We start from the raw sequence: 24,939 nt of genomic DNA, 5'->3' as shown, positions 1-24,939 counted from the left end.
AAGATGACTTTGAACTTGCATCTTAGAAGACGCACTGAATTTTTTCACAATTCACAAAGGGTTTTTTCCCCCTACCTATTCGCTGGAAGCCTAAGAAGCTATTCCAGTTACACGCGGACTGTTAGGACAGCTCAAGAGCTAAACTTGAGAGAATTTGCTAACACTAGCCCTACCAGCGAAGTTCTTCGCAGAATCTACCACCTGATTGGTATCGCGACCCACTGAGAAGATCCGGCGAGAAGCTCAGTGGCCATAGCAAAGGGCTATTACCTACTGAAAAAATATATATACTGATCAGTTTTTTTTACTTTTGAGCAACATTAATTCTCAAAGCTACAAAAAACGTTAAAAACGCTGGTGACCGTGGGCGGCGGTGAATCACTTACCATCAGGTGACCGGTCTTGCTGGTTTGCCTCTTAGATGTTAAAAAAAAAAAAAAAAAAAAAAAAAAAAAAAAAAAAAAAAAAAAAAAAAAAAAAAAAAAAAAAAAAAAAAAAAAAAAAAAAAAACAAAAAAAAACACAAGTTGCCTCTGCTCGAAAGATTTCGAGGATATCTTAACAACCCAAAGAGAACATTTCTGACTTCATCAGAGCTGACGACTGACCGTCTAGTCACAATTGTGACTGGCACAATGTTAATTAGCTTAATTACGATATATAAAAAAAACTTAATTATGTCGTTTGTAATGTATGATAAATAAAAATAAATATAATAATAACTGGGAACAAATAATACACGGTCATCCGCCCTCAAATTAGGATTAGGTGTTACGGGTACTACTGGTATGGGTATTGACGTACATCCTTATATACGTTTAAATACTTACATGTTTAAATAATAAACACATAGACAAAGAGCTAACAAACCTGTACATTACACGAATGTTTACCTGGTGTGGAAATCGAACCCACGACCCTCCGCGCAACTACGAGTATCAGGGGCACTACCTTCCGTACTACCGAGTCATTCAAATAATAAACATAAATAATCCACCTTCTGAATCAATATTGTATGTATCTGTCTATATAATTAAGTAAATATCAGTGCTAGTCAGAGCTTTGTGTGTTCCTTAATCTGTGGATGAAACTTAGTACAGTTGTTAGTAATCCAGAAGAAAAAAAAGGAATCGTCATACGCCCTTACGGGGGCATGAAACGAGCCTCGGGGCGAACCCCTATGCCTGAGAAGAAGTACTCAAGGGTAGGTTTCCTAGAGCGTTTCCTAGAGTTGCCTAGAGCGGATTAACCTACCGTGATTTACGACATAGAGTCTTCGGCCAGCGGTCCTTGGGATGAACTGCGAGTCTGATTGTAATATTGACCGCGGTAATCTCCCTACCTATCTCAGGCTATAGCTATTAGAAAGAAATTGATGTTTATTTTAACACAATCAAATTATATATCAACAGCGAAATGTGGACCGGATCACTAATTGTGTTTGAAATTAGTAGATAAAATATTTTAATATCTTTGAGCTGTACATCAGCTTTATCTTCGAAAATTTCATAAAATTAAATAGCTTAGTTGTTTACTTACAATCCGCCTCCCGTGCCGTGTGCGAGAGTTCGAACTAGTCACAGAAGTGGCCGTGCCACTCTTTGAAGGGCTCCTAACACGCCGGTGCGAGGCCTGAAACAAATCCACATTTTAACACACGATAACAATAATATGAGTTCTATTTTAAAATCAATTCAGAATTCAATTGACCAACAAACTAAAGTGCATTAGTTATTCATGCAAGCATTTTTAATTTTCGTTCCAAAATTACACATTTATGTAGAATAGGGATCGCAGTGCATAAAATAAAACTTGTACTGTTTCAAAATCTTCTGTTATAATAATAATAATGAAAAATTAATAATTAACACTTTTATTACGTCTTGCCTCATTTTTCAACCGTCTTCGCCATCTTCCTATTTCTCTGTCATTCTGTCTGTTATTCTCTTCTCTCTTTCTTTCCGTTTTCTCTCACTCACATCTTAACGCACACATACTCTTTTCATACGTTCCGTTCTTACCAATCGTACATTTATGTTTTATTGTCTCGTGTTATTGACTGTAGTCATATAGCTCGGCAGTCTCACGAACATGTTGAATGTTCATATGGAACACAATTCTCTCGAAGTAAGTTTTGTCAGTCGTATACGCCAGAACATGGTACATTGTGCACAGAGCAAACTTGCACGGCTGCGCTTCGTGAATAGCCTATTTTATAAACATGTTTCGCTACTGTTTGAACAGACCAAGTTCATACGTAGGCCGAAGTTGAATGTTGATTAATAGAATGTGTATAGCAGAAGCCACTGGCTCAGACTATTAACATGTAATGAAATACTTTACCCAGTTCTATCATTGTTTGGAGCACTCAGCCGCGTGTACAAGGCTCGAGTTTGTTATAGGACTGATATGGAATGCGTACTATCTCGACGTTATTTAATGTTACAGAATATTGCGTGAAGCCGTACTACATTCAATTGTTCGCACTCGGGTTACGTGTTGTAATATACTGTTTTGCAAAACAAAACATATTATACGAATCTTTAGAAAATAAAATGCTTCGTAGCGGTATCGTAGAATGGAAAGAAATCCTGCAAAAACCTGAATCGCGCTAACGACATTTTAAACGTTAATTGAAATCGTCGTCGGTCGGAAAACCAACTAAATTTTCGTGAGTTTTTCTCAGTGAGTTGAGATTCCGATCTGGTTTCGATACTGATTCAACGAAGCACTTCTTTTGCGCTGAGAGTTCGATCACCAACCAAAGCGAAGCTAGAATAACCCCTAGAAGTCACTGGCCGAAAGGTAGGCGAAAAAAACTCTACCGAGCAAAGAAACTATGTCTAAAATCTAAACTTTGTCGTGTGCGTTATACCCCTCTACGCCAGTTACGAATCTTTGAAAATGTAAATAAATGAAATATTATGTATATTTAATTACCAGAGCATCTACACACCACTTAAAATTCGTTGTGAAAATAAAAATATTGTAACTCACACAATTGAATTGAATTGCGCATTAATGTGCAATTTCTTGCTTATCTTACTTATGTTGTCTTATTTATGTTATTAAAAGTAAATTTTATATATAAAAACATATAGATATCGTATACAAGCTCATAATAATATCGGAATTAACACTACACTATCCTTGAACGAATATGAGCTATACAGTAATGCTGTATAATATATTTTTAGTTTGAAATCTCAATAATTGAAAATCATTTGTGATATTCGGACGATGAGAGCAAAACTTTAGCTTTTAGCGAATATTGCAGCTACAGTTTGAAATGGTGCGATGGAAAAATAAACTGCGACGTATACATAATATGCAACGATTCAGTGCATGAACGTCTACTGTCTAGACGGCTTGTTCAGGTGTCATTCACTCTCAAATTACATCACAAATTTCGCTAAATTTTCGTTAAAAAAAATTATATTTCTTCTCGTAGATAGATTCTTTTGATACTCGTAAATAATTAATCTAACACACTTGAATACCAATAAAACAATTAATAAACTTAATCTCAATTCCATATTCCGATTTGTAAGTCATCGCCATTCTGCCTATTTCTGTCGCGTCCAGCTTTCAGATTCTTCAGATTTCAGAAATGATATAGTCGTTATATAATACAATAGACTTCGACCTCTGCCTCAACGTAGGTAGCGGCATTCAAGTTGTGATGCTTATAAGCTCGGCTAACCTCTTAACACCAGCTGAACCATGATTTTGTTCACCCATCTTTACAATAAAGATAAAGAAATCCTTTTTGAACACCTACCAACTTTAAGTAAGTGTAAGTGATTAAGCCTTATCTTTTTTGCTGTGCTTAGGCACGAGCTCACGGCTCACCTGGTGTTCAGTGATTACCGGTGCCCATATTAGCGTGAACGCTGTTACCCTCCTTGGTATATGGAGTTGAAGTCTCAGAAGCATTTCCGATACCCCCTCCCCCCGTCCTCGAACCGGGACGCGTGAATGCCTTCCGGTAGTTATAGACAAGATAGTAATACCCACCTTCGTGAGCAAGCGTCAGTATTTGTTTCATAATACTGAAATTCCTCAAATGTGTACTTCTAGTTATAGTTCAGTCGTATGGACATGTGAAGCTAGTCTGTGATAGAGTTGAACACTGATTAGCGAAACTGTTTTACACGACAGCCATCAAGTTTGACTTGATTAGATTTATTTACATTAATGATATCCCTATTTATGAAGATCTATTATTCGCACACAACATGACGATTCAGCTAAGCGTATTTATTGCAAACATTGTACCTACACCAAAATAGGTCTGTTGCCTACATTTTCAAAAACAAAAGGTATAGTATTAATATCGAGGGCCGCGGTGTAGAAGATAACTTGTATGAAAAGTCCGTTACCTGCGTACCTTGGGGATCATGCCGTTCTATAAATATCACCGTGACATTACACGTAATTCGAAGACTCTGACATTTCACAGAAACATATGTATCTACTGTAATCGTTGAGCTGTTGCTATAGATACATATTATGTGTGATTAAGTCGCGAATCGTAAATACAAAAGTTCAAATTACAATCATCAAACTGATATACGGTTTCATTGGTGTATATCCAGATTTATCTGGAAACTTTTTGCGTTTTCAGAATTATAACAGTACTAGACGCGCCCTGCGGCTCGACCTGCGATTAGATAATATATTTAAAAAATCAAAACACGGCTCATTTCTCCGGTATTGACAACTGCTTGTGTTACTCTCTGGTAAATAAACTGCATGTCAATTTGTAAAACTGTTAGTACGTAAAATTGCCTAAAACTCCTGGTGTTGCCTGGGTTATACATATTATTTACTGTTCCAAAGCATTACTTAATTACACTTATTAATCCAAGTGTTTTAAGTTTGTTATTCAATTTTAAGTAACGTTAACTTTTTATCTATTTTCTATCTTTTTATTCTATTTTCTTTATTTTGTATCTGTTAGATACGAGGGATACACGAGTGAAACACTTGGCTGCTATTAACACACTGTCCTATATTTGTTGTAATACCCCGTATGCGTAGGCACACGCACACATACTTAACATTCCTCCCCTTAGCTTAGATATATTATGTACATAACTACTCTAAACAAAACAAAAGATTATACTAAACTTAAAAAGAAACTTATACTAAAAAAACTGCTTACAGTTAACCCTAGGCCGATTGCGTTTATTCCGTGATGTAAACTCAGGTCTGCTGGCGTTTTGTCGTGCGGGTATGTCATCAGAGCCTTCTTCGACAGACGGGTCTGGTAGGGCCTCAAGAAATTCATCCTCCTCTTCTGCTAACTCGACTCCTTGCCGCTGCGGGGACGGTGACGTGATGAGAGGTACTTCGACCGGTAAACTAATATCGTCACAAGCGTTAGAATTGGTAGCTTCCCCCCTTTCTGAGCTGCCCTCCATACCAGACCTGTCCTCTTCCTCGTCCCCTGTGTCTATCGGAATCACTTCATTCGAGGATGATTGTTCTTCTGCTGCCAAATTGCCTCTCCATGAAACCGGTTCTACATCCACATCTTTGTATTCGTGAATACTGCAATCGGTACCCTTATAAGGTATTAGTTGATTTTGGTGTTTTTTAAATAACAAGGAAGACTTACAGTCTTTGACTAAGTACAACACCTTCCCAATTGTCTTTTCAATGAAGCCTTTGCACCAAATAAACTTTCCGTTGACCGTATGCTTTTTATAGAGAATTAAATCTCCCTTGGTAAAACTTTGTTTTTTATTTACTTTGGTCTTATTTTGCGAACACTGTTTAAATTTAACAACACCAGCAAGGACTGTGGATGAGGGCGATGACGACTCAGGTATAATTTGATCAAGACGCGTTCTGAGTTTTCTACCATAAACAAGCTCTGCGGGCGAAACCCCAGTCAGAGTGTGTACGGAGTTCCTGTAGTCAAATAAATATTTTAATAGTTTTTTACTAAATAAACTCGCTCTTCCACTAAGCAAGGTCGTTTTTATACCCTTTTTAATAATTTTGACGAAGCTTTCAGCTTGTCCGTTGCTAGCGGGATGATAAGCCGGTGACTTCAAATGTGAAATTCCGTTCAATGTACAAAAATTTTCAAACTCATGTGATGTGAACGATGTACCATTGTCACTAACTAAAGTATGAGGAATACCAAACCTAGACATAAACTCACATAATCTTTCAATCGTGGCTGAAGCAGATGTGCTGGATTTCATATTGTAAACCTCCACCCACTTAGTATAAGCATCTACTATTATCAAAAAGGTTTGACCGTTTATCGGTCCCAAGAAATCCATATGTACTCTGTAAAACGGTTGTGGGGGGTGTTCCCAATGCGCGATCGGGCCCCGTGCTGGAGTCGGTCGTTACTGCGATTTCTGAACAGACATACAGGAAATATTTTAGCAATGTACCATTGTCTAAAACAAAAAAACGATTATTTTCATATACGGGTAATAGTATTATTTGTATTGGAGTAGCACAATTACAGGTCAGTTATGCGAATGAATCACATTTACTATATGTTTGCGTCATACGAGATGGAGGGCCGCCATCCTTTATTATCCTATAATTTAGCGAACCGACACTGAGACGTATCATGATTATGATAACCGCACACTTGACACTGCACTTTATTGCCGCCATCCTTCAGCCGAAGCGCCCCCGACCGGCCTGCCGCCGTCGATTGCGTCATCTTGAACAGCTGACCGTGTTTTGCTACCTGTACTGCTGCAGTGGTTGCTCCAACTCGCGCGCTGCGCACACTTTCTGCCATTTCAACCGCCCTAGCCAGCGATAGGGCTGTTAGATCCTGTGCAAATAACTTTTCTCGTTCAGGTCCGGGTAACATCCCCATAACGAATCGGTCTCTGAGAGCTTCCTCCACGTTGGCAAACCCACAATGCCCGATCAGACCGCGCAACCTGGCCGCCCATTGAGGGTAGGTCTCGTCTTCTTGTTGTACCGCCACGTAAAATTTATAACGATCGCCGAAACCACAACGCTTAGGTGTAAAATGGTCGTCCAATAGCCGAAGTATGTCTTCATATGGAACATCGGTCAACGTCTTCGGCACCGCGAGGTCCGCCGCTAATTTGTACGTGGCGTCCGTGAGTGCGCTCAGCAATATCGCTCGTCTTTTTATCCCTGCAGGATCACTTGTTCTGCTAATGTCGTTAGCTACGAACCACTGAGAAATTCTGCATTTGTAAGTTTCCCATGACTGCAGATTGTGGTCAAAACTGGATAATAATCCGAACATTGCACCGGACATTTTTTATTAATTTTTACTAAACGGGGTAGGTTCGTATTTCGTCGCCACTGTTAGATACGAGGGATACACGAGTGAAACACTTGGCTGCTATTAACACACTGTCCTATATTTGTTGTAATACCCCGTATGCGTAGGCACACGCACACATACTTAACAGTATCTAATTTATATATTATATATTTTCTATCTTTAGATGAACTTCTAACGATTACAAACATACAAACCTTCACATTATTGTATACATATACAATAAAACATATAATGAAATCGTTCATTGAATTGACGTCCGTGCGACGAGACAAGCTCGAGTTCGGAGGCCGAAAAACGAAATACGATACATAAAGACGTTTTCCTAAACATCACAGTGTTACGTATTTTCCTTATTGATTGGCAACATTAAATTTGACGAGGGTGCTTGAACGATACGATTTTACCTCGTTATTGGAAATTCTGGCTACAATGTGTCCTTTGAAACGTATAACGAAAGAAGAACTTATAGCCGATTGCGAACATATATATGAAAACTTTGACATTTATTATGAAGTAAATTTTACGACTTACATAATTTATCGGCGGCCCTACAAAAACGGGCGTTATTCAGTTTCCTAATTCAGCTTCGTAGCTCTTGCAGTCATAACTCAAGCTTACGTAACCGTTGTTCTTAATAACGTTTACTTCGACGCCAATAATCTTATAACGTACAGCGTCGCTTTGAAAAAAAAAATCCAGTATGATTTAGCTACGTAGGCTAACGCAGAAAAATGGGCAAAGAGTCCGTTTCTTTTCTCCATACTTATTCGATGGTAGCCAAAGGGGCTATTCCAGCTACACGCCGACGGGTAGGTGAGCTCAAGGGCTTAATCCGAGAATATTTGCTAACACTAGCCTTAACAAAAGCAGTGCTTTGCACGATCTACCACCGGATCGGAATCGCGACCCACTGAGTAGATCCGGCGAGAAAGTTAAGTTGTGTCCATGGGTTAAACAATCCGTAAGAATCTGTTCGATACGATTATTAGGGATAGAAGTTCGGGGAGCAAGGGCAGTAGTAAGAGTTCTCCTTAAATTAACCAGCTGTGAGCTTCCATTGAAATACAACTGGTCTTTTTCCGCGCAGAAGTAGTTCTACTTAAACCGACGTTCGTTCAGTTTGTAGGATAGGACAACGGTTATTCCATTATGTACTCAATATAGAATGGAATAACAAACCAATCTATACGACGCAAGGAATGGAATCTCAATTCCATCCTTGCGTCTTACAGCTTGGCATCCACTTTTTGCCGAGTTGACCTTAACCTTAACCTTAGGCGCTTAGTACAAAGTGATTTATGTGTGGGTGCGTAGTAAGTGCATTGTTGCCCCTCTTAGCTAAGAAATATAGTGGTGTGCGATAGGAATGAGATTACTATTAAGAGATGTGCCTTTGTTTGACTCGATTAGGTTGTGCATTCTGATCAAGTTTGCAATTTTCTTTTAATATTAGGGGTTAAAGTATGAAATTGCCGATTTGTACTGAAAAATTTAATTTTTTTTTTCTTTCATTCAACATATTTATTTAATCAAAATATCTACCATTATTATCTATACATTGCTGCCATCTAATAGGAAGGTCGTTATGCCTTTCCGATAGAACTCTGGCGATCTAGATCCTACAAACTGTGTGAAAGCATTTTGTACTACCTCCTGGGAAGAAAACTTTTGATCACATAGAAAATTGTCCAAATCACGAAAAAAATGGTAGTCCGTTGGAGCAAGGTCTGGCGAATACGGAGAGTGACGAATAGTTTCTAATTGCAGTTCCTGTTTAGTTAAAACGGTTTCTCGTGCTGTATGAGGTTTCGCGTTATCATTAAGCAATAATGGTGAAGATCGATTCATGAGTCCGAGCTGTTTCACTACAAGTTTTGCTATCATTGCTCGGAGTTCGGCACAGTAAACATCTGCCGTTATTGCTTAACCAGTTCAGTGAAAACTAGTGAATAACACCATGCTGAGACCACCAAACAGCTACCATTACCTTTTTATTGGTAAGCTTTGCTTTAGGATACTATTGCGGCGTTTGACTTGGGGTCAGCCATTGCATTTTTCGCTTACGTTTATCATAAAGAATTCACTTTTCATCACATGTCCCAATTCGATCCAGTATTCCTTCATTTCTGTATCGATTTAACAAGGCAACACAAGTTTCAACACGCGTTTCTTGCTGCAGATCAGTCAAATCATGAGGCACACATTTTTCATATTTTTTATTTTATTGATTTGACGCAAAAGAGTCAATATTGTTGATAAGGTAACGTTAAACCATGCCGCTAATTCCTGGGTATTTTGGCTCCGATCGGCTTCCACCATCTCTTTCAATTCATTTTTATTCAGATGTGTGGGCGACCTACCACGTGGTTCGTTCTACAAATAAAAATTTCCATCACGAAGTGTTTAAACCAAAATCGCACGGTGCGTTAATTAGCAGTTCCCTCTCCAAACGCAACATTGATATTGCGAGCTGTTTCTGCAGCGTTAGTTCCACGTCGGAACTCGTATTCAAAAATCACGCGAATTTTCGAAGTATCCATCTTTCTTGTCTAAGCTGAATAAAAAAAAACAACTGAAAGTCGATAGTCGAATTGTTTAAAAAAAGAACTTCATAGGTACAACTTGAAAAAAGTTTCACTCAAAAATCTCAAACCATGAAGGTTCTATGTCAATTCGAAGTACCTATTACAATAAAACGGCAATTTCATACTTTAACCCCTATTATAATCCGATTTATTGTCTAGCTTGACTAATCTAAGGTATGTTCAAGACATACTTCCGGTATTAGTATTTATTCTCATTTCAGTTAGTCGGCAGTAATGAGAATAATAATCAGATGTCTCTGTCGTCATTAAATCTACTCTGATAACTAAAGTTCTCGTTACAAAACGACCCTTGTCAACCGACAAACGAGGGCAAACTGACAATAATATTGTATTAAATCATCGTCTTCGCTTAGTTTTAAACTAAAGTACTTCTTCAGCAAACGTATTATTTTTCATGGAATGTCTGTATTTACATTAAAAGGTAAAAAGAATATCTTGGGTTGCTTCTTAATAAAAACTAAACATTTTCTATAAAAGTATCTCTCAGAATTTTGATTAATTATGTAAAAATGTAATTACTATTTTATAATCAATTGCCTTGCATATCATGTTCTATGTTTAAATAAATCTAACAGTTTTTTACTACATTTGTTTGGGCTACATACATATTGCATGAACTGCAGTGGCTTTTCTTATTTTTCTGGACAAACTTGACCCCCTTTGCTGGTCGATCTTTGATTTGGTTTTTTTTATTGCGCTTGTAGAGAGACGAGCGTACGGCCAACCTGATGGTGAGTGGTTACCGTGACTCATAGACATCAGCAATGCCAGGGGCAAAACCAAGCAGCTGTCTACTGCAAATTTTTTGAAACCGATCTTGAAACTGAGAGAGAGAGAGAGAGAGACTACACTTTATTGCACACCAAAACACAATTTACATTCGAAATTACAGAAGTTCTGGAAAATATAAAAAAAAAAATAGCAGGTATGTTGTGGTGTACTATAGACAATACATTATTATAGAAAAAATATACATACAAGAAACAGATATATACCGTTTACATATAATATGAAATAATTGATTTATATACCAATTTACATACTTACATATATTACAATACATACTTACATACACATAATAAATCAACAGTATGGAAATGATAAATGATAATGATGCAAACAAACAGCACTATATAAGCATATAAGTAGTGTTCCTTCAACATTCTTTTAAAACAGTTTAAAGTCGGAGCACTTCTCACTGCATCCAGCAGTGCACTCTACAATCGAACCGCCTGAATGGTGAATGAATTATCAAAGAATGATGATGAATGAGCCGGCATTTTCAGTCTCAGGCTATCCGATGATCTCAGGGAAAAAATTTGCGTATCACCTAGGAACTCGAAACGTTCTTTGAGATATGTGGGGGTATGGGGGTTAGGGAGAGTACAATATAGTAAAGAAAGGACATGAGTATTGCGGCGAAGGCGAATTGGTAACCACTTGAGCTTAGTGCGAAATTCAGATACACGATCATATTTCCGTAACCCAAATATGAATCTTATACAGAAATTTTGTAGTTTTCAGGTGACTTAACTGATAATACACTACATGTTTATTGAGCGGAACCCGTGAGATCGCATCGAGCATCGCTCATTATTTACCTTTTAAATTTTCATTAAAAAAACATTCACTCGACCTGTGGCAACTCAAACGATCTATACGAAATCGATAGATGACAAACAATCAGCCTTGTTTCGAAACCAATAGAAACGTGCGACGTTTTTATTGTTGCGATGCGAGACCTGACAGACGGGCTTTGTGGAAACACCACACAAAGATAATTAATCTGTCAACTAGCCGTGTTTCGATTTGAACCAACACCGATACATGCACACCACACATTAAATCGACACACGATTGCTTTAAAAAAACGTTTTCGATGGCCAAAAGCACTTTACTCATTTTAATTTATAACTTAATCTCCAATTGTGAAATTTTTAAATAAAATATTATAAAGTATTCATATTCACCGGACGTTTGTTGACTGGATCTGCACCATACCGCGATTTAAACTTGTGAGAATTCAAAAAATATTCAAGAGCACTCTTATAAATTTTAATACGATATCAAATGAAGAGGAAAGTAGTGTTCTTACATTAAGAAAAACAGCGTAACAATGTGTAAGAACGCAGCTGCCGCTGGCAATGTTCCAGCTCAGTACGGCCTACCGGTTATAGTCTCCTCGTGGCCTTGTTGTCCGCTACTACTAACTGAAATAAATAAAAATTCTTGCTGCGAAATATCTCAATATATTTTAATAGACAGACCTTTTTCGATAAGGCAAGAACTTTATAGAAATTGTACAATGACATAAACGATATCTAGTCGTTTATTTTTAAATAGGAAATGATTTGTAATAATATACTCTAGTCGAGTATATTCTAGAGAGTCATCCGTTTTTAAAATAGAACGGTGAATATTATTTCGTACAAAGATTATCAATAAATTAAAAACAGCGAATTTGGCGAAAATTTAAATAGATTATTCTTGGCACTTGGGTATGTTATTAATTATTGTGTTAACTGTTCTATTCATTTTAATTTGATGGATAGCTAAATGATATAATTACTATGTGGATGAATGAATATAACTCAATAGTTACTTTAATAAGTAATGCAACGAAAACGCATAGATTTTGTAAAAAATTACATAATTTGTCAGAGGTTATGAAAAGTTCACGGTATTTAATTTTATTACTGCGATCAAAATATCCATTACAAATATATATTTTAGGGTGGTCCTTATTTAGGGTTGGTCCGAAAAAAAATTCACGATAGTCCTAAATCGAATCTAAATCTATTAAAAAAACACTTGTGGCACTCGGAGACAGCCGCGGTAAAGCTATTGCATAGCAACTTTTTTTCAACTTTTTTTCAACTATTTTATCAACTTATGCAATTATAAATCGACAATAATAATTTAATATTAAAACAACAATAAAATAAGACCACGCTATATTTATAAAATTTAACAAAAGCACATTAACTGTCCCCTTCACACTCATAACCTAGACCGCGCGAGGGAGAGATGGTCAGACTTTTCATGATGTGCATGCAGCAGTGCGACGTCACGCCGCGCGCTTATTCACAAACACTACACAAGCGCAACGTGTGAATGTGTTGAACGCGAGCTACATAGTAGGCGTAGTGGGGGTGTTAGCTTATTTTCGTTACGGAATTTCTTAATTCAGTCGCCGCGTTCAAGGCCCGCGATAGAAGCTATGCAATAGCTTAAAAATCCAAAAATTCCACCAATTTCAAAAAGTTACAGCTCTTAATTTTAATTTTAGCTCGCCCTTTAACAGGGGAAAAAATCTATTATTACTTTAGAATTTTTTACGTCATGAACGGATGAACAGTGAATTTATGATATAATTTTATGTAAATTTACAAATGGTTGATGCAGATTTTAATTTACATGTATTATTTCTGTGAAATTTTATTATTCCAGACATTTCAAACAATGGGTTCGTGTATTATTTAAAAATTATCTTATTCATAGTTTGAATCGAGAAATCTTTATTTTCCTAATTTATTGCGTAATGTTTTATATAACAGAAAATTTAAATATGTGACAACTCGGAAAATCAATTGTTTATTGTGTTTCCAAATCGAACTCTTAGAAATACCAGGAAAAAAAGTATATCACCAAATACCCAACCCAAGTTGAAAGCTTTATAATTTGTTCAGAGACTAGTTCCAGACACAGCCTATGACACTTAGAGACTCGTTCCGTAAAAAAGAACTCTGATCCACTGCCAACTTTGATCGATTATGAAGCCTTAACAGTATTATGTAACGCTATAGCAGAAACTTATCCACTTCGCAAATTGTTACTCCGTACTGTACGTACTGTGTGGATACTGATTACTGGGCTCCTTTTTAGCGAACTTATTGGATTTATATCTTTATCAATCATAATTCTGGGCTAATCTAATCAAAGCCAATGCGTTCGATTTGTAAATTAGCGATCATTTGGGATTTCATTGAGGTTCAATTGTTACATTATACATTTAATAGGTTTATGAAATTTTTATTAATTTCGAATCTAGTAACTAAGTAAACGCTTTCAAGGAACGTTCTAGAATCATACGGGTATTGGATTTTTTTTTATAATATAATATAGTAGTTGTATTACTTCTGGTGTAATATTTTTATATTTCATAATCCTCGATAAGAATCTCAATTTCATTATAATATTATATTTGTTTTATTTTCAAAAAATCTGGAAACTTATCATAAAGGCATTTTTCTAAGGTTATAAGTTTAGAAACATTGTAAAACATGGAACTTATTAATATACTTGAAGGTCCAAACTTTGCGTGATTTGCGTGATCCAGTTCTCAGTTATTGTTAGTTATTATTATTGTTATATATAACAAAAGAAGAAAAGAAAAGATAAAGTAAGAAGTGAATTTATACGAAAAAAGACAAAACTAATTGATGTCTTAAGCTTCAATAAAAGATTAAAGTGGCAATGGGCTGGCCACGTAGCACGCTACAGTGACAAACGATGGACAATTGAAGCGACAAAATGGAAAGGGCCTAATGGGAAAAGAAGGAAAGGGCGACCTATGAAACGATGGAGTGATGATATCATAGTCACCGCTGGGAAGGAGTGGATGAGGCAGGCTGGGAACAGGGAAAATTGGATTAAGCTGGAGGAGGCCTATACCCAAATAGGGGCTCCCGTCGAGGAAAAGTGAACGGCAATGGAATTGGATCTGAATGTGGGAGTCATATATGGTTGAGAATATTTACATGTAATATTTAGGTTTCTAGACGGGAAATAAAAGGCTTATTATTATATATTATTATTCTGTAACAAAAGAGGTTCGAAGGGAATCCTCATAGCTAGGAAACGGCTTGACTGTTCCCCTCCATATTACTGATATTCATTGGCGTGGGTGATCGCTCACTACCAAGAAAATCGCTTGCTTATCCGCCTTCTAAGGCAATCAAAAATGTGTCCTGCTCTTGAAAGTTTCGAAAAATTCAGGGAGTACAAATCAATGAGCGCCTTCAGAAACCTTCCCAATTATTTTGTTCACATGTTCCCGAATATCAAAGCACCCTGCAAAATAATGCTTTCTCATTTGCAAGCAAACGCGAGTTTTATTGTTCGCACATTATCACGTTCGATGCTCTCGGTGCCTTGTATTTCAAATTTTTATATAGCTCATTCTCACGTTCTCTAATGTCACTTTCTTTTATATTTGAAAACATTAGAGTTTATCTATGATTTTTGAATGAAACTTTTTGTTATACCTGCAAACAACGTTCACATGTAGTGTCCGTGTAATGTTTTAGTGTATGGAAATCTAAATCACGATTCGATTTGTGAACTTTTCTAGTATTCAACAGTCCAGAGCGCTATGACCTTCTTCAAACGAGGCTTGTGGAGAGTATTAAACGGTAGGCAGCGGCTTGGCTCTGCCCCTGGCGTTGCTGAAGTCCATGGGCGACGGTAACCACTCACCATCAGGTGGGCTGTATGCTCGTCTGCCTACAAGGGCAATAAAGAAAAAAAAGTCTTATTTTCCTGATAGCATTGGCATTGGTCCAGGTGCCATGTTTAATCAGTTGTGCTTGAAATACAATATCGTCATTAAGCGTTTTATTGGCTTAAGCTGGAACGACAGTACAAAATCGATTTTATACAGTACTTATTCGATTTTTTTTTTAAATATCGTAGTTGCCAGCAAATAAAAATCTACGTTACTTTGTTATTATATTTCATATCATCAGAGTACTGACTGTATTTTTTTCTTTTTTTCTCTTAGCCTTTATTCTAATATTAAAATTAGTCGTTTAAATTGCAAATGCTATGTAAGCGAATGTTTTATAGATACAGAACGTAGAAAATCGTTAGCAATAAAACTTCTCTCAAAATAAAATCTTCATTGAGGTTATGAAATACGGCATTTAATCATTGTTATTTAATTATATGTTATCTTTGGAATAAGCTCTAATTTAAGTTACTGATAAAATTTTAAACCATCCGCTATAACATTAAAACCGGTTTCTTGTTTGCAACAGGTCTTATTACCATCAAGTTTCTAAGTCAAGAAACTGATACCTAATCTTAGTTCAGAAAGACATTAATATTCTGAATGTACCTAATGTTATGTTCTATTTAGCACACAGATTTAGCGCAAATTATTTTTATTCATTGCTTAAGTTTTTTTCCCCTGTCTAATCGCTGGTTGCCTAAGGAGCTATTCCAGCTATCCCAGACGGGTAGGTGAGCTCACAAGCTCAAGTTAAGAGAGTTTGCCAACACTAACCCTACAAGAGTAGCGCTTCACTGAATCTGCCAGCGGATCAGAATTTTTTTTTCAGTCCATAAACATCACAACGTATATGCCTCTAGCCACCGTGAGACATGCGGTCGCAGTCTCAATTGAATTGTACAGCTTTCCCATTTTTCAAACTGGGACGTATAACTATTTCGCGGTAAACATAGGCAGGATGGTGGTCGGCGGTGTAGGCCTATAATACGTCCTACAAATTTCACGTTCGCCAGAATTTAACCACACTGGAACAAACTATAATTTGACAATTGCTTACATTTCTAAATTGATAATATTCAACAAGTTATAATTGGACATCGAATAAATAAAATATTAGTATCATCATCATCATCATCATCAACAGCCCACAGTCGTCCACTGCTGGGCATAGGCCTCTCCCAATCTACACCACTGAGCCCGGTCTGCGGCTCAGTATTATAATTCAGTATTATCAATATTAGTATGGATGGATGTAATTATGGTCGGCAGTGCAGGCCACACGTTCGACAAATTTCACATTCGCCAGAATTTAACCACACTGGAACAAACTATAATTTGACAATTGCTTACATTTCTAAATTGATAATATTCAACGAGTTCTAATTCGAGATCGAATAAATAAAATATTAGTATGGATGGATGTAATTATCGTCATAATCGCCTGGAGGTTTTGACAGTGGATTGCTTTGAAACTCAAATAGTCTATTTACAAAACATTCCTTCGTTTCGCTTAATGATAATATTGAGGGGTGAAAGGCCATTTCGCTTAATATGCGACATTTATCTTTGTAATTACGGTTTCGTTTTATTTAGTATTAGCATCAACAGTTTGATGTTTTTAATTGAACTTCTAGTATGTTTACCTCAGGTGAAAAAGTTTTATTGTCGTGGTATTTTTCCAAATTTTAAACTTTAAATGGCTCTCCTGTAAACATGCAAAAATGTCGCTCAGACCAAAAATAGCCTTTCACCTCTCGATACAATGCTCTAGTAAAAATAGATTTTCCCAATCTAAACGTAACATATTCGTATATGTAGTTTTGTTTTTGTTATTATTTAGTTACTTTTAACAGAAATCACTAAATATTTATATAACTAGACGAACGTTTCATCGTTTTAACTTTCCATAATACTAGTGTTATTTACGACACGTCCTTGAACGAAAATAGATTTGATAGCAATTAATTACCGTCCCGTGCTTGATAGTGAAGTTTCGTGGCCATCCTTAATTTCCCTTCGAGTAAAAAGTGCGTGATTTATAACTTGTATCTACCGTGTCTATCTATAGACCGAAAACGCTTTTTGTGAATATGAACTAGACTATTTCTGCCAGGAAACAATCTTGACTTCATGACCGTTATTGTCCGACTATGTCAGTCAGATCTTCTTATTTCAAACTTATCTCCCAAAAATGCAGCGCATTCCAGTTTCAAGTATCAATGTGTTCTGGTTATAGGACCGATGAAAAATTATTACTGGTGGTAGGACCTCTTGTGAGTCCGCGCGGGTGGGTACCACCACCCTGCTGAGGAGCGCGAAAGGGAGTGGGATCCCTCTTCGGCTTCTCAGCGAAGAAGGCGGAGTGGGCGGCACGGGCGCGAAGCTCCCGTTCATCTCCCGTAGGGGCTGTCGGGTGCCGGGTGCGGGGGTGCCCGGTACTCGGCTGTTAGTCCGGTGGTGAGGCGGCGCAAGGTGGCTCCTGTGCACCGCTCACGGTGTGTCTCCGAGACGACGTCCTGCGGGATTTTCCCGGGGATGGAGTGCCGTCCTATTAACAGGATGGGTACCGGCGACGGCGAGCCTTCGGCGCGCACTGTGCGGTACCGTGGGTTTCGTGGAGTCGGAGTGGTGGGGCTCGATGGGGTTTAGTTGGTAGTCGTTCTGCGGGGCAAGTGCTTCGCGCGCCTTTTTCAAGGCGTAGTCTCCTGTGAGAAATTGGGGGAGGTGAAGGACCTCGGCCCTTCTCTTCTCCCCTTCTTCCTCTCAGGAGGCGCCGGAGTCCGACATAACCCGGTCCGTTACCCCCCTCGACCGGGTATCCGTAAATGGATTCACCTCTTGTCCGCGCGGGTGGGTACCACCACCCTGCCTATTTCTGCCGTGAAGCAGTGCGTTTCGGTTTGAAAGGTGGGGCAGCCGTTGTAACTATACTCGAGACCTTGGAACTTATATCTCAAGGTGGGTGGCGCATTTACGTTGTGGATGTCTCCAGTAACCACTTAACACCAGGTGGGATGTGAGCTCGTCCACCTACCTAAGCAATAAAAAAAAACAAAAAAAACCTGATAATAACAAGACCACACTGTATTAATATATGTAGTTTTAATAACAGAAAAAAACACGTTTAAATAGCAAAACAAACTAAAACTTTATATCTTTTTTATTCTGTTGATACTGGTCACGATATTAAAGCGAAGTTATAAAATTATGGTGTTGTCGTCTTTCCGCTGTGTACGCAAATTTTCAACTGAATCGGACTTCTTGGATGACAATGACGTTACATTTAAACATACATACAAACTCAGCCCATAAAAGCGTGTTAAAAAAACTATTTACTTATTAAAAACATAATTATAATATGTTTTTAATATATTTTTATTATTATATTCTCCACTATTACGTGCTATCCCACAATAACCATGCCTTTTTTTAAATGAATAGCAGCTAAAATCTTCTCGTTCTCTTTCTCATTAAGAAATGTGCCATCTCCCATGGGATGTTACCACAGTAATTCATTGTGATGTAAATATAAATACTAACATAGGTCTAAGTCTTATTAACAATTTATATGAGTCATGGATACTTGAAATAAAAACATTATTATTATTATTATTTACATATGTTTCCCCTTTCTCAGTTCAGTCTGTCGACAGAGCCGGTGGAACTGTATATACGGGCTTTTGGCCAAGTAATATACATTAGTTATGAGTTAATAATTATGCTAGTTTTTATTGCGTGTAGTAAGTTTGGTTTTCTTCAAGCTGCATAAACTTTCTCACTATTCTGCATGTATTTAGGATAGCTGCCTTTTGTAGTGAAATAAATATGTTATCTTTTAAATCTAGAAGCTTTAAGCTGTTGTGGATGTGGTTTGGGACAACTCCAGTGGTTGAGATTATTATTGGGACTATGTATGCTTTTTTCTGTTTCCAAATTCTAACTATTTCTTCTTTAAGTTCTGTGTATTTTGTCATCTTTTCTGTAAACGTTTTTTGAATGTTGTGGGTATTCGGGACTGCAATGTCAATAATGTAGGTGACTTTATTGTTTTTATCTTGTAAAGTGATATCCGGTCTATTGTAGTGAATCGTCCTATCGGTAAGAATAGCGCGATCATAATAAAGTTTACAGGAGTCATTTTCAAGAACGGTTTGTGGTTTATAATTGTAGTACGGTGTGTTTATATTTTGTATCAATTTATGTTTGAGAGCCAGTTGTTGATGGATAATATTAGCAAGTTGGTTGTGTCTGTGAGTGTAATCTGTCTGTGTAAGGGTTGAACATGCTCCAGTTATGTGCTGTATTGTTTCTGGCTGGGTGTTGCATTTGCGGCATTTATCGTCTCTAATAGTGGGATCTTTAATAATATATTTTCTGTAATTTTTTGTGTTTATTACTTGGTCCTGTATGGCAATTAAAAATCCTTCCGTTTCGGGGAACAGACTTCCTGTTTTGAGCCACATGTTTGATGCCTTGCTGTCTATGTGAGATTGGCTTAGGTCATGAGGGTGTCGTCCATGTAGCGCTTTTTTCTTCCAGTTTTCTTCCATGTCTTTTTGTGGGTTTCTATTTCTTAGGTTTTCTGTATTATCTATTAGTTCTTTTTGTTTGAGATTTAGCGGTGTGTAGTTGTTATCATTTTGTGCTATGGCTCTGTGAATTTCACTTAAATCTGATTTTATGTAGAAAAATGTTTTTAAGCTGTGTATTTGTTTACGCCATAGATGCCAAATATCTATCATGCCTCTACCCCCGTCTTGTCTTTTAATTGTCAATCTTTCTATTGCAGATTTTGGATGAAGATTATTGTGTTTTGTTAATGTAGTCCTTGTTATGCGTTCTATTTGTTCTATGTCAGTTTTGCTCCATTTTATTATTCCAAATGAGTAGGTTAGAATGGGTATTGCATAGGTGTTCAGTGCTTTTATAAGATGTTTTCCAGATAATTTCGTTTTGCAAATGGCATTGATACGTTTTTTGTACTCTGAAGTTAATGATTGCTTTATTGTTATATGATCGAGTCCTTTGAGCTGCTGAAAGCCCAGATATTTATAAAGGTCACTTGGTTCCATCGCCGTTATTGTGTTTGTGTCATCTATTGTATAATCACCGGGTTGGACTTTTCCTTTTATTATATGTACGGTTTTACATTTATCAAGTCCAAATTGCATACTGATGTCGTTGCTGAATATCGTGGTAGTATCTATTAACTTTTTCATTTCTTTGTCATTTTTTGCGTATAATTTAATGTCGTCCATATAAATCAGGTGTGATATTATTGTTTCGGTGTTATCTTGTTGTTTAATGCGGTATCCCGCCCGGTCATTATGCAATTGATGGGATAGTGGGTTCAAGGCGAGGCAAAACCACAAAGGGCTGAGAGAATCACCTTGGTAAATACCCTTTTTTATGGCTATTTGTCGTGTTGTTACAAAATTAGGAGGGTTTTTTAATTTAAGTGTGGTTTGCCAATGTGTCATGATATTGCGTAGGAAGCTTATTATTATAGGGTTAATTTTGTAGATTTCTAGGACTTGGATCAGCCATGAATGTGGGATGCTATCAAAAGCTTTTTTGTAGTCAATATATGTACAGTGTAAATTTCTATTTTTTGTGGTGGCGTGTTTCATGATGGTTGAGTCTATAATTAGCTGTTCCTTGCAGCCCATGTGGCCTCGTCTACACCCTTTCTGTTCTTCAGCTAAGATATTATTGTGTTCTATATGTGAATTTATTTTCTTTGTAATAACTGTTGTTAAAATTTTGTAAATAGTCGGAAGGCATGTAATTGGTCGATATTGGGATGCTTCTATAGAGAAGTCACCTTTTGGTATCATATAAGTGATTCCTGTCGCTATGAATTCGGGAATACTTTGATTTCCAGAGATAATATCTGTTAGATTTTTGGCTATTGTTTTGTGTAAGCAAATTAGTTTTTTAAACCAAAAATTATGGATTTTATCTATACCTGGGGATTTCCAGTTATGTAGTCTAGCTGTTATAGTAGTTATTTCTTCCTCTGTCACGTCATCAAATTGCATTTCTTCTATTGTATCCCATCTTTCTTTTTCTTCAGTAATCCAATTTGCTTTGTCATTATGTTTTGCACTATTTTCCCATAACTTAGCCCAATACATTTCCAATTGTTCTGCTGTTGGTATATCTATATTACTATTGTCTCGATCAGTTTTCGGCTTTATTAGGTTTCTGTAGAATAGTTTTTCATTTGTTAGAAATATAGTGTTCTCATTCTTTCGTTTCTGTGAGTTGTTATATCTTTTTAGTCTGTGGGCTTTTAGAGCTAATTTTTGTTTCAGTGTGTCTAAAAATTCTTGAGATTTTTTATTGCCATTTTCGTGTGATGTGTGTATTTTAGTGTTTTTAAATATTTGTTCAACGCTTTGGACTACTTTTTTAGATCTATTATTATTTATGTATTGGGTCAGTTTACCAATATCTGCTCTCAATTTTGCTATATCCTTCTCCAATCTTTGTTGCCACGGTGGTTTGAAGTTTTTTTTATGTCTCGCGTTTCCTTCTATTGCTATAATTTTATATTTTAGTTGTTCCGAAATAGTTACGGCGGTGCAATATGTTAATGTATGTACATCTGATAGTTGTGTGTCTGGTGAGATGTAATCTACAAGTATGTCATTATTAAATAGACGTATCAGTTCATTTAGCTTAGAGCTATATTTAAGTTTAGGCAATGGCGGCCTTGCTTTAGGGTCCATGCCTGAGTACATTGTTAAATTCGTTTCAAATTTATCTTTAACTTCTTGTGTCTGTGTTGCCCCTTCTGTGGGGTTAGTATTTAAAATATCGACTTCATTTTCTAACAGCAGAGTTATTGATTCGGTTTGAGTGGATGAATGAGAGGTCTGTGTGCTAGAGATAATATTTGTATGTTGCTGTGTTTTCTTCGTTAAAATAGTTTGTGGAGTAAGTGTCGTATATTCGTGTGAATATGTTTCTGAATTTAATTTTTCATTTTCAACATTATTGGTTTGTTCGTCTTCGAGCTGTTTTCTCACTTCCTCTTTTAGTCGGTCTAGGGTTTCTTGAGATAGTAGTTTATTTCTTTCTATTGCCCTTTTTTGGTCAGATATTCTTTGCTGTGAAATTATTACATTAGGGTATTTTAGTGAAAAATGTTCATGCAGCTTTTTTCTGTAAATAGTCAGATCAGTTTCTAATTTAGTGACGTAGTAGTAGGTGCGCATGATAAATAGGTTTACTTCTCTGCTCCATTTCATGCGCACCCTTGTTTTGCCAGCTTTGGTGGACGCAGGTAAAAAGGCATTCGCCCCCTGCGCAACATCCATAGTCGACGTTGGTGAGCCTCTATGACCCGAGGATGATGGTGATGATTGTACCGAGGGGTTGTATGAACCGGTACTCGGGCTGTAAGGTTCACATGGGCTATTGCTCCTACTTTCTACATCGTGATTTCTGTTGGCGGCTGTAGCATTTTCGGGTTGTAAATCCCCGGCGAGAGCCCGCCTGCTCAACTCTCCGCCGCTGACGGATCCTATGCTGGAACACCCAGCGCCAGCTCCAGGTGTGCCCCGGCGATCGCCCCCGGGAAGCGGCCCTCTCAATTTTCTTTTTAGTCTTGTCTCCATATTAATGGGTTACCTTTACCTTGTTAGCCGCGTAAGTTTCGATAGTACGCGTTTCCGCTCCCCACGTGGACAGATGTTCGCCTCGGACGTAAGGTAGGATTTTAGGGAGCTTATTATTATTATTATTATTATTATTAAAAAAGCTAAAATAGAAAAAATAGAAATCTAAAATCTCATTACTATTTCATGAGAAATGAATACACACAGTCATGACCCAATATAAGTTAGAAAGTACACAAAGTGGTAAAAGCAATGTTGGCTACAAAGTCAGATTGCTGTTAGCAGAGCGTTCTCTAGATCCGACATGATTAAATATTCCACATGCATATTTTACTTACATACATACAGTTGACGTGATGTTTAGACAAATCAACATTTAAGCGTGCTCTTTAGAAATATCAACAAAGAATGAAATTAATAGTGATTCTATTGGACAACGGGTCTGTATTCAATTTCCGGTTGAAATCTGTACCTTTGTTAACGATATGACATTTTGAGACTAGGTGTACTTTTTCGTAAATATGTGGTTCTGCACCAAGGAAACCATTAATATAAACAAATAATATTGTCTGATGTTAAAGATTTTTCTTAGGAATCAAGTAATAACAAAGAGAAGCTAATCAATTAAATAAGACTCTAATTAAGTTTCCAGAAGATTTTTAAGCTACAGAGATTGTTAATACTCAGATAATAATGTAACAATAGCAAAATGTTAGACGTTTTATTTTTTCATTATGTATCTTATTTAGCTTCTCTCGAAGCTAAAACCACAGTGTAGCGGCGAGATTAATTTCAAAACAAAACAGTTTTGTTTCATGTAAATATGTTTACCCGTATTTTGGAAACAAAAACACTTTTCCTAGATAAAATACGTTTTCTTTATCTTTACAAAAAACACAAAATTCTATCCGTATCCCCAACTACTCCATTGAAGATGTCACCTTTGATTAACAGGTTTCTATTAGCTTGACCTGTATCTATCTATATAACGCAATTTTTCAACTTAATTTTCAGCAACTTCAAGACTTGATCCAAGCAACTTGAACATAATCCAATTAATACATATTAACGAGTGTTATTTTAAATTTTATGAAACTATAATACATAATAATATAATGATATGAAATACTACAGAATTAATGAATAATAAAAGACTTAATTATGGTTTCTTTAATATAATAGGAAAAACACATATAAAGCCCTTAAATATTTTTTTTAATTAATATTTTAAACAATATTATAATACAATGAAAAACTGAACTACTATGTTTGTATAAAGCGAGTTACCTGCAGTCAAACTGCATAAGCAGTTTTGCGGGGCATGTTTTGAATGTAAGTGTAACTTCTTATGAATAAATATATTACATACATACATACATACTTCTCTTCACAGAGTGATAGACAGGTGAGTGACTGGGTCTAAGAAACAATTTTTTTTTAAACGAAAGTGTTTTAAATAATACTATAGGTTTTTCTTTACATACATTTCATTGTTTTATACAATAACTGTCTTGAATTTGCGTGGATATCTGTTTACGGCTCACCTCCTTTTTTTAAGCCTAGATTATAGATACCACTAAATGATTTTTACCGTACACTAAGAGATTGACGAAGTATCAAAGGTCGGTCGATTGCTGTGGAATAATTGATATCCCGACCTCCGGGATACGTATTTACTTCACGGTAGAAACAGACAGAATGGTTGAAGCAACCCTTTTAAGCAGAATAATATATATCTTTGGTCAGGGTAGGAAATCGGAGGCAGATAGATCATAGAAGATAGATAAAAAATACATGTATTTTCCCATCGTAGTCGTGACGGCCAAACATTTTAGCCAACCAACACAAGTCCTGCACACGTTTACACTGTCAACGTGTCATCAATTTTCAC

At 36.7% G+C, this 24,939-nt stretch overlaps 2 protein-coding genes across 7 annotated transcripts in view; one reads left to right on the top strand and one right to left on the bottom strand.

Moving 5' to 3' along the window:
• LOC101743270 (pseudouridine-5'-phosphate glycosidase) overlaps positions 1–24,939 on the top strand; it is a 134,661-nt gene that overhangs the window by 22,825 nt on the left and 86,897 nt on the right. The gene's annotated exons all lie outside the window — the stretch shown is intronic.
• LOC105841999 (CD82 antigen) overlaps positions 1–24,939 on the bottom strand; it is a 76,575-nt gene that overhangs the window by 4,804 nt on the left and 46,832 nt on the right. For 2 of the 3 annotated variants that reach the window (XM_038015784.2, XM_038015785.2), the window contains one exon: positions 1,539–1,631. The gene's annotated coding sequence lies outside the window, so the exon portion shown is untranslated. Of the gene's footprint in view, positions 1–1,538; positions 1,632–11,881; positions 12,036–24,939 lie in introns of those variants that run through there. The other variant, XM_021349660.3, reaches the window with a different exon arrangement.

The sequence above is a fragment of the Bombyx mori genome, chromosome 15, assembly GCF_030269925.1.
Source record: "Bombyx mori chromosome 15, ASM3026992v2".
Lineage (NCBI taxonomy): Eukaryota > Metazoa > Arthropoda > Insecta > Lepidoptera > Bombycidae > Bombyx > Bombyx mori.
Note: the sequence above shows the minus strand (reverse complement) of the source record. Positions and strands in the feature narration are given on the sequence as shown.